The sequence below is a fragment of the Heterodontus francisci genome, chromosome 15, assembly GCF_036365525.1.
Source record: "Heterodontus francisci isolate sHetFra1 chromosome 15, sHetFra1.hap1, whole genome shotgun sequence".
Classification (NCBI taxonomy): Eukaryota; Metazoa; Chordata; class Chondrichthyes; order Heterodontiformes; family Heterodontidae; genus Heterodontus; species Heterodontus francisci.
Window position 1 is genome coordinate 90,727,920 of NC_090385.1, and position 14,981 is coordinate 90,742,900.

Sequence of the window (14,981 nt, forward strand, 5' to 3'; positions counted from 1 at the left end):
GAAATAAAGGTACTGAATAGGGGGAAGGCTGATTTCAATATGATAAAACAGGATCTGACCAAAGTGGACTGGGAGCAGCTACTTGTAGGAAAATCTACATCAGACCAGTGGGAGTCATTCAAAGAGGAAACAGTGAGAGTTCAGAGCCAACATGTACCCGTTAAGGTGAAGGGTATGAACTGCAAGTCCAGGGAACGCTGGATGCCAAGAGATATAGAGAATTGGATCAGGAAAAAAAAGGAGGCTGATGGCAGATTCAGAGCGCTGAAAACAGCAGATGCCCCAGAGGAGTATAGAATGTGTAGGGGGGTACTTAAAAATGTAATTAGGAGAGCAAAGAGGGAATGTGAAAAAACACTGGCGGGCAAGATAAAGGAAAATCCTAAAGCGTTTTACAAGTATATTAAGGGCAAGAGGATAACCAGGGAAAGAGTAGGGCCCATTAGGGTAATCTGTATGTGGAGCTGGAGGACATAGGTGAGGTTTTAAATGATTATTTTTCATCGGTGTTCACTATAGAGAAGGACGATGTAGGTGTAGAGATCACTTGATCAAGTGATATACTTGAACATATTAACATTGAAAGGGAGGAAGTATTAGATGCTTTAGTGGGCTTTAAAAGTGGATAAATCATCAGGCCCAAATGAGACGTATCCCAGGCTGATATGTGAGGCAAGGGAGGAGATAGCAGGGGCTCTGACACAAATTTTCAAATCCTCCCTGGCCACAGGAGAGGTACCAGAGGACTGGAGGACAGCGAATGTGGTACCATTATTCAAGAAGGGTGGCAGGTATAAACCAGGTAATTACAGGCCGGTGAGTCTAACATCAGTGGTTAGGAAACTATTGGAAAAAATTCTGAGGGACAGGATTAATCTCATTGTCAGGAGGGCATCGTGTCTAACAAACTTGATTGAATTTTTCGAGGAGGTGACTAGATGTGTAGATGAGGGTAAAGCAGTTGATGTAATCTACATGGACTTCAGTAAGGCTTTTGATAAGGTTCTGCATGGGAGATTGGTTAAGAAGGTAAGACCCCAGGGGATCCAGGGCAATTTGGCAAATTGGATCCAAAATTGGCTTAGTGGCAGGTGGCAGAGGGTGATGTTCAAGGGTCGTTTTTGCGAGTGCAAGCCTGTGACCAGTGGAGTACGACAGTGATCGATGCTGGGACCCTTGCTGTTTGTAGTGTACATTAATGATTTAGATGTGAATATAGGAGGTATGATCAATATGTCCAGTAAGTGACATGAAAATTGGTGGTGTCGTAAATAGTAAGGAGGAAAGCCTTAGATTACAGGATGATATAGATGGGCTGGTAAGATGGGCAGAGAAGTGGCAAATGGAATTTAATCCTGAGAAGTGTGAGATGATGCATTTTGGGAGGACTAACAAGGTAAGGGAATATACAATGGATGGTAGGACCTTCGGAAGTGCAGAGGATCAGAGGGAACTTGGTGTACTTGTCCATAGATCACTGAAGGCAGCAGCACAAGTAGATAAGGTGGTTAGGAAGGCATATGGGATACTTGCCTTTATTAGCCGAGGCACAGAATATAAGAGCAGCAAGGTTATGATGGAGCTGTATAAAATGCTAGTTAGGCCACAGCTGGAGTAATGTGTACAATTCTGGTCACCACATCATAGGAAGGATGTGATTGCACTGGAGAGGGTGCAGAGGAGATTCACCAGGATGTTACCTGGGCTGGAGCATTTCAGCTCCAGAGACTGGATAGGCTCGGGTTGTTTTCCTTAGAGCAGAGAAGGCTGAGCGGGGACATGATTGAGGTATACAAAATTATGAGGGGCATTGATAGGTAAGATAGGAAGAAACTTCTTCCCACAGCGGAAGGGTCAATACCAGGGGCCATAGATTTAAGGTAAGGGGCAGGAGGTTTAGAGGGGATTTGAGGAAAATTTTTTTCACTCAGAGGGTGGTTGGAATCTGGGACACATTACCTGAAGGGGTGGTAGAGGCAGGAACCCTCACAACATTTAAGAAGTATTTAGATGAGCACTTGAAACACCGTAGCTTACAAGGCTATGAGCCAAGTGCAGGAAAATGGGATTATGTGCTTGATGGCTGGCACAGACACGATGAGCTGAAGGGCCTGTTTTTGTGCTGTATAACTCTATGACTCTATGACTAAGATGACCGATGCCATGGCATCAATGAAAATATCTAGAGAGAGTAAGAGGCCTGAGGATGTGTTCATGAATAACCAGATCATCTGTTTTAGTGATGCTGGATGGGGGATAAATGTTGGCCAAGACACAGAGTAGAACACCCCTGTTCTTCTTTAAATAGAGTCATGGGATTTTTTATGGCACAGGGCAGAAGAGACTTTGATTAAAATTCTTATCTGAAAGAGGGCACCTCTGACAGTGCAGCACTCCTTCTGGCAAGCTTATATGATTAGGTCTCTGGAGTGTGACTTAAACCCACAACCTTCAGATTCTGAGGCTGGAGTTCGATCATTGAGTCAAAGCAAACATTTAAGACCAGTTTGCTGTGGAACCAGCATCTAAACTCCTCAAAATAGTAAAACAATTCATAAAACCCAAATCCAAGATTCTGTCTCTTGTAGTTGACTCAAAGTCTGTACAGAATTCCTCTAGTCTACTTCTAGATCGAAAGTATCATAATAACAATCACCTGAAACCTTTTCGGACAACTGCCAAACCAGAGAGAATCCTTTTCCTCGAAGTTGAATTTTAACTCTCCCTCACTGGTGGGAAAAGAGCGGAGGAAGAGTTAAAATAGGATGGATCAATTTCCCGTTCTGTTCCCATTAATTCCCTTTTTAACACGTTGGTTTTGGCAGAAAATGAGGCTCCCACCGGACTTTACCGGGAATCACTTCATAAGCGTAAGCCAGAGTCTATGATACACATAGGACCCTAATGGCATTTTAATGCACAAGATGATTATTCTATGTAGTGCTAGATAGAAGAAAGATGCTTTTGGTTAGATAGATTGGTGGAATAATTAATAAAAATAAATTAAGTTGTCTGTCCAGCAATGCACAAGGCATCCAAGACAAGGGAAATGGAGGAGGTAATTCATAGCAAGGAGGCTGATGTTGTCAGGATAACTGAAACATGGGCTGGAATTTTAAACCCCGCCACCCTCCCCACCCCAGGAGCAGGCCAGAGTCAGGGGAGGGGGGCGCAAAATCGAGTGGGAGGCAGACGGTGTTGTTCCCATCACCTACCCAACCCCCACCCCCCTGGCTGCCATTTTATCAGGGGTGGGGGAAGTAGAAAATAGCCCACCCCAGGCCAATTGAGGCACAAGCCACCCCCACTGGACCACCTGCTCCCCTGTCCTTTTGATCAACCCCTGCTCACATCGCGGAGCACAGCTGATTGTCCCCAGTGAGGCCCCACGCACTTACCTCGATTCCAAGGCCTGCTCCATCTTGCTGGTCCTAGCTGGTTGCTGTCCCAGCAGTGGCCACCACTCCCACTGGAACAGCTGGGACTGAGTAGCTGCCAGCCCGCTGATTGGTCAGCAGCTCTTGGAGAAGGGAGTTCCTGCCTCAGAGGGGCAGAAGTCCCGCCCAAGGCCAATTAAGGGCCTGGGCCATGCAAAATCAATGTGTGACTTCCAGGTCCCACAGGTGGCGGCCACACCCCCGATTTTTCAGCCAGTGGGCAGTGCCACCGCCTGAATGTAGAATTTCGGTCACGGTCACAAAAAGATCAGGTCCAGCAATTAAATATTTCATAATGCAATGTATTTAGGAAGAATAATGAAGGAAGAAGGGGAGTGGGTGGGGAGGCTGAACTATGTGGGATAATGTAATGGCAGCAGAAGATGTAACTAATAATAACGGGCAAAATGAACAGTAAGATAGAAAGAAATACATCAGTGGGCGGCACAGTGGCACAGTGGTTAGCACCATAGCCTCACAGCTCCAGTGACCCGAGTTCGGTTCTGGGTACTGCCTGTGCGGAGTTTGCAAGTCCTCTCTGTGACAGCGTGGTTTTCCGTCGCATGCTCCGGTTTCCTCCCACAGCCAAAGACTTGCAGGTTGATCGGTAAATTGGCCATTGTAAATTGCCCCTAGTGTAGGTAGGTGGTAGGAGAATTGAGGGAAGGTGGGGATGTGGTAGGAAATATGGGATTAATGTAGGATTAGTATAAATGGATGGTTGATGGTCGGCACAGACTCGGTGGGCCGAAGGGCCTGTTTCAGTGCTGTATCTCTCTCAGAAAAAAGTACTGATCACACTAATTCATAAAAATCTGGAATTGAAAGCTAATCTCCGTAATGATGAAATGAAACTATCATGAATTGTGGTAAAAACCCATTTGATTCATTAATGTCCATTGGGGAAGGAAATCTGCCCTGCTTACCCGGTCTAGATGCACAGCAATATGGTTGACCCTTAACTGGCCTCTAAAATGGCCTAGCATGGCATTCAGTTGTCAGGGGCAATTAGGGATGGGCACAAATGCTGGCCTTGCTAGTGACACCCACATCCCATGAATGAATCAAAAAAAACAAAGAAAGAAAAGTAAGAAAGACTTACATTTCTGTCGTGCGTTTCATGACCACCGGACATCTCAAAGCATTTACAGCCAATGAAGTACTTTTGAAGTGCAGTCAGTTATCTAATGCAGGAAATGTGGCAGCTAATTTTCACACAGCAATCTTCCACAACCATGCAATGTGATAACGACCAGATTAGTTGTTTTTGTGTTGTTGATTGAGGGATAAACATTAGCCAGGGCATCAGGGATCACTCCCCTGCTCTTCTTTGAAATAGCGCCATCTTTTACAACCACCTGAGGGGGCAGATGGGGCCTTGTTTAACACCTCACCCAAAAGACAGCATCTCCGACACTGCACTAGAGAGTCAGCCTTGACTTTAATGCTCAAATTCTGGAGTGGAACTTAAACCCAGAAACTTGTTTAGTTTAGTTTAGTTTAGAGATACAGCACTGAAACAGGCCCTTCGGCCCACCAAGTCTGTGCCGACCATCAACCACCCATTTATACTAATCCTACACTAATTCCATATTCCTAACACATCCCCACCTGTCCCTATATTTCCCTACCACCTACCTATACTAGGGGCAATTTATAATGGCCAATTTACCTATCAACCTGCAAGTCTTTGGCTCAGAAGCCAGAGTGTTCCCAACTGAGCCACAGCTGACATTAATAGAGATAGTCCACGAACGACCTATTAGTGGAAGGGAGGTGGAGGAATAATTTTGTAAGCAAAAATGACACGTGTAAAAGACATACAATAATAATTATGGGAGAGTGTAACTATTCCCAATAAACTGACAAGTAGAGGTAAGTAAAAGGGAAAGGAGAATGGATTTTTTACAGTATGTACAGGACACCATTTTTTTACCCTGGATGGGAGAAGCACAAAAAGAGAGGAATCGCTACAGGATCTAGTAATGGGAAATGAACCGGAGCAGATAAGAGAAGCAAGAGCGGGGAACATCCGGGTGCTAACAATCTCAACATAATAAGGTTCAAGATAAAGATAGAGAAAGACATAAGTAAGACAAAAAATAAAGTAATAGATTGGGAAAAAATTGATAATGAGGGGATGAGAATGGAACTCGGGAAATTAAACTGGAAACTAATATTGACTAACAAAGAAATAGAACAGCAGTGGAACTATTCAAAAAGGTGGTCAATAGAGTCCAGGGGAAATATATCCTGCAAAAACAAGAACAAATTGTCAATAATGAAACCATGGTGTCATGCAGACCCCAACCTGCCAAGAATAAGGCATATTAATTTTGTCATATGAACATTGATTTTAAACTGTTGCTGGAGTGAAGAAAGGACTTGTTAAAAAAAACACCAAATACTTGGCTGGGAAAACATTTGCATACTAACAGACAGTGCTTGGAGAGACAAAAGACTATTCCCTGGTCCACTTAACCCTAAAAGGACTGTGTTCATGAGACATTGAAGGTGAGGAAGTTCACATTCCAGGATGACTGCGAAGGTGGCAGAATCTACAAACAGAAGTGGTCAAACCAGCTAGTCACATGACTAACCTGCTGTGCAACCTGTTTTTGTTTAATTGTGCCACAGAGAAAGAGGCAGAAGGCTGTTTGAACTGGAACCTGCAACAATGAAGTCTCTCTGTCTGTCTGGCTTTCTCCCCAAGCCACTGGATCCATGGAAGACACGTAAACTTCAAGAGAGAAAAGACTCCTACATCGAAACAAGTTGAAGCATGAATTGGGCCCAAAAGAACAGCGGGATTTGCCGGCAACCAAAGACTCCACATTGAACTTAAAGGACAGTAAATACCAGATATTGCCTCAAATTGTTCCCCTTTGTTCTTTCTACTTATTCTGTCTTTATCTGCGAGTGTGTTTATCGTGTATGCATGCTAATGTGGTCGTGTTGCATATTTGCAGTAGTTAACCTTGTTTAAATCTAAGAAAACCTGTCTGAATAGATTTCTTTGCCTTACAATTGGAAAGCGGTGAACAAGGATTCACTGAGGGGGAGCTAAAAGATGGTAGTTTTAAAAAATTAAACCCTGTTACGGTTAAATCAGGCAAAGGCTGAGAGGGAACCCCTATACCCCTCTCACCTGGTCATAACAATGGGCTGAATTTTTCGGGCCCTTTGGAGATGAGCTTGAAGGTGAGATGAAGCGGAATATCGGGACAGAAGATGTTGGGACGGAAGCCCAATGTCTTCAAGTCACAACCAGATATTGCGAATGGCGGCCAGCATGGCAGGAGGGCTTTACCCTGAACATAGCAGACAGGCAATTAGGCCAATTAATTAGCCAATTAATTTCATGGGGGTTTCTGGATTTTCCAAAGGGTGCACGGGAACCATGGGGCCTCAGAGCCTCGCCTAATATAAGCAGGTGGCAAGCAAGTAGGAGCTCAGTGCTGGCTTCATCCAGCAGCCATCGTAAGAGCCTGTGTAGCATGCCAGGGAGGGTGGAGCAGCACGGGCACTGACAATCACAAGCAGGAGGGGGGAAAGATGCCAGGGCTGTGGGGTATGCCACCAGGGTCCCATCTGGGCACTGGCACTTGTGCTCAATAAACAAGGGAGGGAAGGTGAGGGTAGCGGTTGGATAAGAGGCCCTGGAAGCAGAGAGAGGCCACCTGCCATGGTCCTCATTCACTCAGGCTTCAGCACCTCTAGCGAGGCGGAGAAGCAGTGAGGGAGGGAGATGCAGCCACAGGCAGCGGGACAGCAGCCTTCTCAGGCTCAACAGGAGGACCTGCCTTGGGGTGGGAATGCAGGAGAAGGGCACAGAGGGGCATGCGACCAGCCTCCTGTGCACAGAAGAGAGTATCCCCCCCCAGAGATAGTGTACCATCAGACACTCAGTGGCAGTGCCTCTAAAGACTGTGCCTCTCCAGGGATAGCATCATTGATCTGTTTGCCATGATGGAGGATGAACTGAGCCCATGGAATGTGATGGCCACCCAATGCCAGTGGCGCTGAAGGTCACCATGGCACTGAACCTCTATGCCTCCGGGTTTTTCCAGGGATCCACTTGAGATATGTGCGGGACCTCCTAGGCTGTGGCTCATCGACGCATCAAGGTGATGACCGATGCCCTGTTCAAGAGGACTACTGACCGTACGTGTATTTTCACACTGATCTAGACAGTCAAGCTGAGAGAAGCATTGGGTTCAGGCCCATCGCTGGATTCTCACAGGTGCAGAGTGTGATCAACTGCTTGCATGTGGCCATTAAGACTCCTGCAGACCAGCCAGCTGCCTTTATCAACAGGAAGGGCTTCCATTCTATTTATGTCCAACTGGTTAGCGGCCACCATAGACAGATCCTGTCTATGGTGTGCATTGTTCCCCGGAAGCAGCCATCACCCACATACTTCAGCAGTCCCAGGTGCCACAGCTTTTCTGGCTGACCACATGCCATCAGGAATGGATACTGGTTGACAAAGGCTACCCACTGAAGACATGGCTGCTAACGCAGTGAAAATCCCATGCATGGATGTAGAGGAGAGGTACAGCACCTGCCATGGGTCAACCTTAGCAATCATCAAGTAGGCCATTGGTCTCCTGAAGATGCGATTCAGGTTCCTTGACTGATCCAGTGCAGCACTCAGTATGTCCCAGCAAGGGTATCACATTTTGTTGGGGTCTGCTGGGGGGCTCTAGCTTGTCTCCCTCTCTGTATTTGGGTCTCTCTATTTATCTCTCCCTCTGTCGCAGTGTCTCTGAGTCTCAGACTCTCTCGCTCTCTCTCTCTCGCTCTCTTTGTCTCAGTATGTGTTCAGGGTTTCTCTCTCTCTATCTTTCTTTCTCTCTGCCTACTGTTTAAGACTCTCCCTCCCTTGTATGTCATACGAACATACGAATTAGGCCTAGTGTCTGTTTCTCTCTGTCTGTGGCTCAATCCAATCCCTCATGGCGTTTCTCAATCTGGGTTTGGTGTCTGCCTCTCAGTCTCTCCCTGTCTCCTTCTCTCTTCACTTCTCACCGCAAAATCCAGGCCATCATTTCACAGTTTCCTGCAATAAATTTCCTCTGCCACGTGTCCACCCATTTCACCAGCCTATTTATGTCCTCTTGAAGTCTAACACTATCCTCCTCACAGTTCACAATACTTCCAAATTTTGTGTCATCTGCAAATTTTGAAGTTGTGTCCTGCACACAAAAATCTAAGCCATTCATATGGATCAAGAAAAGCAGTGGATGTAATACTGTTTCCCGTTCCTCAGCTAACTTCATATCCATTCTGCCCCTGTCCCTTTTATTCCATGGGTTTTAACTTTGCTGACAAGGATGTTATGTAGCTCTTTATCAAACGCCTTTTCAAAGTCCTCGCGCACCACATAAACCACATTACCCTCATTAACCCTCTTTGTTACCTCATTAAAAGAACTCCATCTAGTTAGTTTAACATGATTTGCCTTTAACAAATCCATCCTGGCTTTCCTTAATTTCTCCATATTTGTCCAAATGACTTAATTTTGTCCTGGATTATTGTTTCTAAAAGCTTTCCCACCATAGTGGTTAAACTGACTGGCCTCTCGTTGCTGGGCTTATCATCATATCCTTTTTTAAACAAGGATGTAACATTTGAAAATCTCCAGTCCTCTGGCACCACCTCTTTATCTAAGGGGGATTGGAGAATTATGGCCAGTGCCTCTGCAATTTCCATCCTTACTTCCCTCAGTATCCTCAGATGTATCTCATCCAGCCCTGGTGACTTATCAACTTTAAGCCAGCCTATCTAATACCTCCTCTTTATCAATTTTTATCTGTCCAGTGTCTCAACTACCTCCTCTTTCACGATGACTTTGGCAGAATTTTCTTTCTTTGGTAAAGACAGATGCAAATCACTCATTTAGCACCTCAGCTACACTTTCCGCCTCCATGCATAAATCCACTTTTTTGGTCCCTAATTGACCCCCATCCCTCCTTTTACTCCTCTCTTACCATTTGAAATCTTATAGGAGACCTGTGGATTCCCTTTTATGTTAGCTGCCAGTCTCTTATCATGCTCTTTTTCTCTTCTCATTTCTTTTTTCACTTACCCTCTGAACGTCTACATGCAGCTGGTTCTCACTTGTATTTTTAAACTGACATCTGTCATTCAACTGCTTTTTCTACTTCAGCTTACTCTCTATCTCTAATGTCATCCAGGGAGCGCTTCCTTTGTTTGTCCAATCGTTCCTCCTCTTGGGAATGTAACTTTACTGTACTCAAACCATCTCCTCTTTAAAGGCAGCCAATTGCTCCTGTGCAGTTTTGCCTGCTAATCTTTGATTCCAATTTACCTGGGCCAGATCTGTTATCATCCCACTGAAATTGGCCCTTCCCCAATTAATTATTTTTACTCGGGATTGCTTCTTGTCCTTTTCCAGAGCTAACATAAATTTGTGATACTATGGTCACTGTCCCCTAAATGTTCCCCTACTGACAGTTGGTCCACTTGACCCACCTCATTCCCCAGAACCAGATCCAACAATGCCTCCTTCCTCGTTTCACTGGAAACACAGTGATCCTGAAAATTCTCCTGAATGCACTTCAGAAACACTTCCCCTGTCTGCCCTTTTCATGATTACTATCCCAGTCTATATTAGGATAATTGAAGTCCCCCATTATAAGTATTCCATAGTTTTTGCACCTCTCTGTAATGTTCTTGGAAATGTATTCCTCTATATCTTTCCCACTATTTGGTGACCTATGGAATTCACACAGAAGTAGTAAATATTTATTAGTCTGAGTAAGGTCTGTCTTAATAATAAGCTTTGGATTTACAAGTCTTTAACTGAAATTTATATCCTCTGGCCCTACTCTTCTGGCTTATTTTGAAGCAATATCCTATATATACCTGATTATTACCATTTGAGAGTTGACACATGACAGTGAGATTCCTTTCCACTCAATTCAGCAATCCAGCCATCTGGATTTGTTTAAACTAATGATGTAATAATATAAATAGGAATGGGGTATAGGTTTACTTGCAAAATTGCAAAATCAGTTAAAGCATCCAAGATTAATTCAAACATATTGAAAATTATGTGAAAACACATAATTAGTCAAATTCTGCCAAATACATGTCCAAGGAGAAAAATCAATAATCTTAACAGAAAAGCAGCAATTGACTGAAGGGAGTGTTCCTGATGTCCAGGAAATTGAGGATGAAGAAGCAGTTCTAGTTTATTGCCTTCGGGTCAATATTCTGTAGAAACTATCCAGTTTATATCGTAGAGCACATTCCATAACATCTAAAACAGGAAAACAATAGGTTATGTGTGACCATGACAATGGCAAACTATCCCTCCCCGTCGCTCTCGACCTGTCCACACCCCTTGACACGGCCGACCACACCATCCTCCCCCAATACGAGCCCACCATCATCCAACTGGATGGGGTCGCAACCACTTGTCTCAACTCCTAACCACTTAGTTGCAGCCAGACAATTGCCTGAAATGGCCTTTCCTTCCACTTGGCACCGCCAGTATCCCCCAGGGATGTATACACGGCCCCCTCTCAGCCTCCATCCACAAACTGTCGCTTGGCAATACCATCCAAAAACACATCAGCTTCCATGTGCATGCTGATGACACTCAACTCTCTCCCACCAGCACTCCTCCCAACCCCTCCACCATCTGCATACTGCCACGCTGCCCATTAGTATCCAGCACTGGACGTTCGGAAATTGATGCCAACCAAATATTGTGAACTCTGAAGCCATTGTCATCAGTTTCTAATACTAACTCCACCACCCCGCCTCCCCCCCGCTCCCAGCCACTGAACACATCCTTCTCTCCGGCAAACATCCGAGGCCAAACCAGACCACCCACAACCCCGGCACCACATTTGACACCAAGGTGAGCGTCCAACCACACATCCGTACCACCAAAACAGCCCTCTTCCATCTCTGTACGATTCCTGACTCTGCCCGTGCCCCAGCCCATCTGCTTCTGAAACCCCCATCCATGGTCCTGCCATGCCCAAACCTGACCCATCAACCATGTGCTCACCAACCCACAATAACTCCCAGCGAAGCAACACCTCAACACTAAAACCTTCATTTCTGTCCTCAAATCCCTCGACAGCCCCACCCTTCCCCATCTCTGCAATCCTTTCCAGTCCCACAACCTCCAAGACATCCGCCCCCTTCCAACTCAGGCCTGTTGAGCATCCCTTTGCCAATTATCAAATTGGCTTTCGTTTTTAAACTAATTAATAGATCTAGTCTTATTTTATAGTTAATTAATTTAAATTAAAATAAAATTAAAACTTTATCAGTATACTCACCCCATTTGATTCCTTGGGCTGTGATGCCACTTTGTGATTTTTATTCCTTCCTTTTGGTTCAGACTCATAGCCAGATTCTGCCTTTGTGCTGCTCCGATCTCTAGTCTCTCCCTTTGGGCTACTCCGATGCCCGGTCTCTCCCTTTGTGCTGCTCCGATCTCCGCTCTCTCCCTTTGTTCTGCTCCGATTCCTGGTCTCTCCTTTTGTTGTGGTTATTACAGGCGAATCATCTCAGCCCCAGGACATCACTGCAGGACTTCCTCAGGGTCGTGTCCTTGGTACAACCATCTTCGGCTGCTTCATCAATGATCTTCCCTTCATCTGAAGGTAGGGATGTTCACTGATGATTGCACAGTATTCAATTCCTTTCACAACTCCTCAGATAATGAAAGCAAAATACTGTGGATGCTGGAAATCTGAAATAAGAACAAGAAATACTGGAACCACTCCGCACGTCTGGCAGCATCTGTGAAAAGAGAAGCAGAGTTAACGTTTTGGGTCAGTGACCCTTCATCGGAACTGACAAAAGGGAGAGACTAGAAACAGTCTGCCGGACTGAACATTGAGTTCAATAATTTCACAGCATGACATACTTTCATTTTTAGTTATTTTTTCTTCCTTTTGTTTTACATTCTTTTTTACATTTTTTACAATCTTTTTTTTGCATTTATTTCATTTCATCTTAGTTTGTTCAGTTTGCTTACCCACTGTTTTTTTTCAGGTTTGCACTTGCTGCTGTTCAATATTCAGTGTATTAACACCTAATCTGTACTAATGCTTTGTCTTTCAACACACCATTAACATATTGTTTGCCTTTGCTCCGTGACCGTTTGGTCAGCTATGTGGCCTGGTCCAATCTAGACCTCCTTTGTTATCTCTTGCCCCACCCCCACCTCACTTGCTTATAACCTGTGACTTTTCTAATATTTGTCAGTTCCGATGAAGGGTCACTGACCCGAAACGTTAACTCTGCTTCTCTTTTCACAGATGCTGCCAGACCTGCTGAGTGGTTCCAGCATTTCTTATCCTCAGATAATGAAGCAGTCCATGCCTGTATGCAGCAAGACCTGGACAACATTGAGGTTTGGGCTGATAAGAGACATATACTATTCTCGTTGTCTAAGTGCCACACAAAGACCATCTCCAACAAGGTAAAACATAAGCACAAACCCTATTGTTTCTCTCTGCAAGAGGCCAAACCTTTTCAGTGCTCCCTTGTGAAAATTCTGTTTAGTATTGTCTGTATTGTTGATGAGCACATATAGGTTATCAATGTTTTACGATTTAGGTTATCAATAGTTTATGAGTTAGGTTATCAGTGGTTGAAATATTTTAATGCATAGTCCTGTATTGTTGCTTCACCAGTTTGTCAACTCATCTTTTGGTATCCCTGATACTGCTCCTGGAATGCTCCCCTGCACTCCTCATTGAGGCAGGATTGGTCCCCTGGCTTGATGGTAATGGAAGAGTGGGGGATATGCCAGGCCATGAGGTTACAGATTGTGATGGAATGCAATTCTGCTGCTAATGGTGGCCCCCAGGGCCTCATGAATGTCCAATTTTGAGCTGCTTTTTAGTTCTGAATCTATCCCATTTCGTACAGTGGTCGTGCCACACAACACGTTGATGGGTGTCCTCAGTGTGAAGGCAGGACTTTGTCTCCACAAGGAGTGTGTGGTGGTTACTCCTACCAATACCATCAAGGTTAGCTGCATCTTCAACATCTATACGAGTAAGGACTAGATTAAGCAGGTTTTTTCCTCTTGTTGGTTCTCTCACACCTGCTGCAGGCTCAGTTTGGCAGCTGTGCCCGTCAGGACTTAGCCAGCACAGTCAGTAGTGGTGCTACCAAAACACTCTAGGTGATGGACATAGAATTCCCATACCCAAAGTACTTCTGTGCCTTTATTACCCTTAGTGCTTCTTTCAAGTAATGTTCAACAAGGAGGAGTATTGATTCATCAGCTGAGGGAGGGTGTTAGGTGGTAATCAGCAGGAAGTTTCCTTGTCTATGTTTGACATGATGCCAAAGGACATCATGGGGTCTGGAGTCAATGTTGATGACTCCCAGGGGCACTCCCTCCTGACTGTATCCCACTGTTCCACTGTCTCTGAGGGTAGGACATTGGCTGGAAGGTACAATTCTGTCAGGCTGTTGCTTAACGAGTCTATGGCACAGCTCTGAAGAAGACAACAATAATTTCTCTCCGATAATGTTAATGAGAATTGGTTTAAAGATCCCTGCAGTGCTAATAGTGCAGCTCGGCTTAACTCCATCAGGTGTGTGCACCATTCCAAAGAACTGGAATTCTGTCACTTTCTCAATGCATTTGTCTGCGGTTAGCTTAATCCCAGCTTTCCTGGTTCTCTCCATGGCTTCATGTAGATGGTTGTCATGATCTTCTCCATCTACACCATATATCTGGATATCATCAGCTATACTGACTGCTCCTTTGCATCCCCTGTATGTCTCGTCTATTTTCTGTTGGAACACATCCTGGCTCACTTTGAGGCCAAAGGGTAGATGCAGGAATCTGTACCGTCCAAAGGGTGTGTTGAATATTGTCAACAGTGAATATTCTGCGTCTAGCTTCACATTCCAGTGGCCATTTCTGGCATCAAGTTTGCTGAAAACTTTTGCCCCTGCCAGTGCTGGTGTGATTTCTCCCAATGTTGGAATAGGGTAGCACTCCCTCTTTATTGCTTGGTTAAGATCTTTGGGATCTAGGCAAATTCTTAGTGGTCCATTGGGCTTCTCTCTCACCACGATGGAACTGACCCAATCTCGCTTTCAAACTTTCCTTTTAGTTCTACTGGTACTTTATGTGGGGGATGAATCAGTAGTTTCATTGCTGGGTCAATAGTGATGTGATGTTCAAAATCTTCAAAGCATCCAACCGTCTCATCAAAACACTCTGGGTACATTTGCACCAGATATTCCTTGGTTCTTATCAGAGGATGCTTTTCAACGGGTGTACTGTCTTCAACCCTCAGTGTCACCTCCTTCACCTCATGGTTTACTGAGATAATCTGCAGCTCTTCACAACTGCTCAACCCCAGGATAGCCGGTCCATCTGTTTCAGTGATGTAGAACTTACAGTTAACATCTTTTCCTCTGTGTGTCCCTCTGATTTGGGTTGTTCCTAGCTGTCGAATCTCAGTTCCCCCGTATGCTGTTAGCATGACGTTGTTTAGTTTCAAAGTATCTTCCCTTGGATAA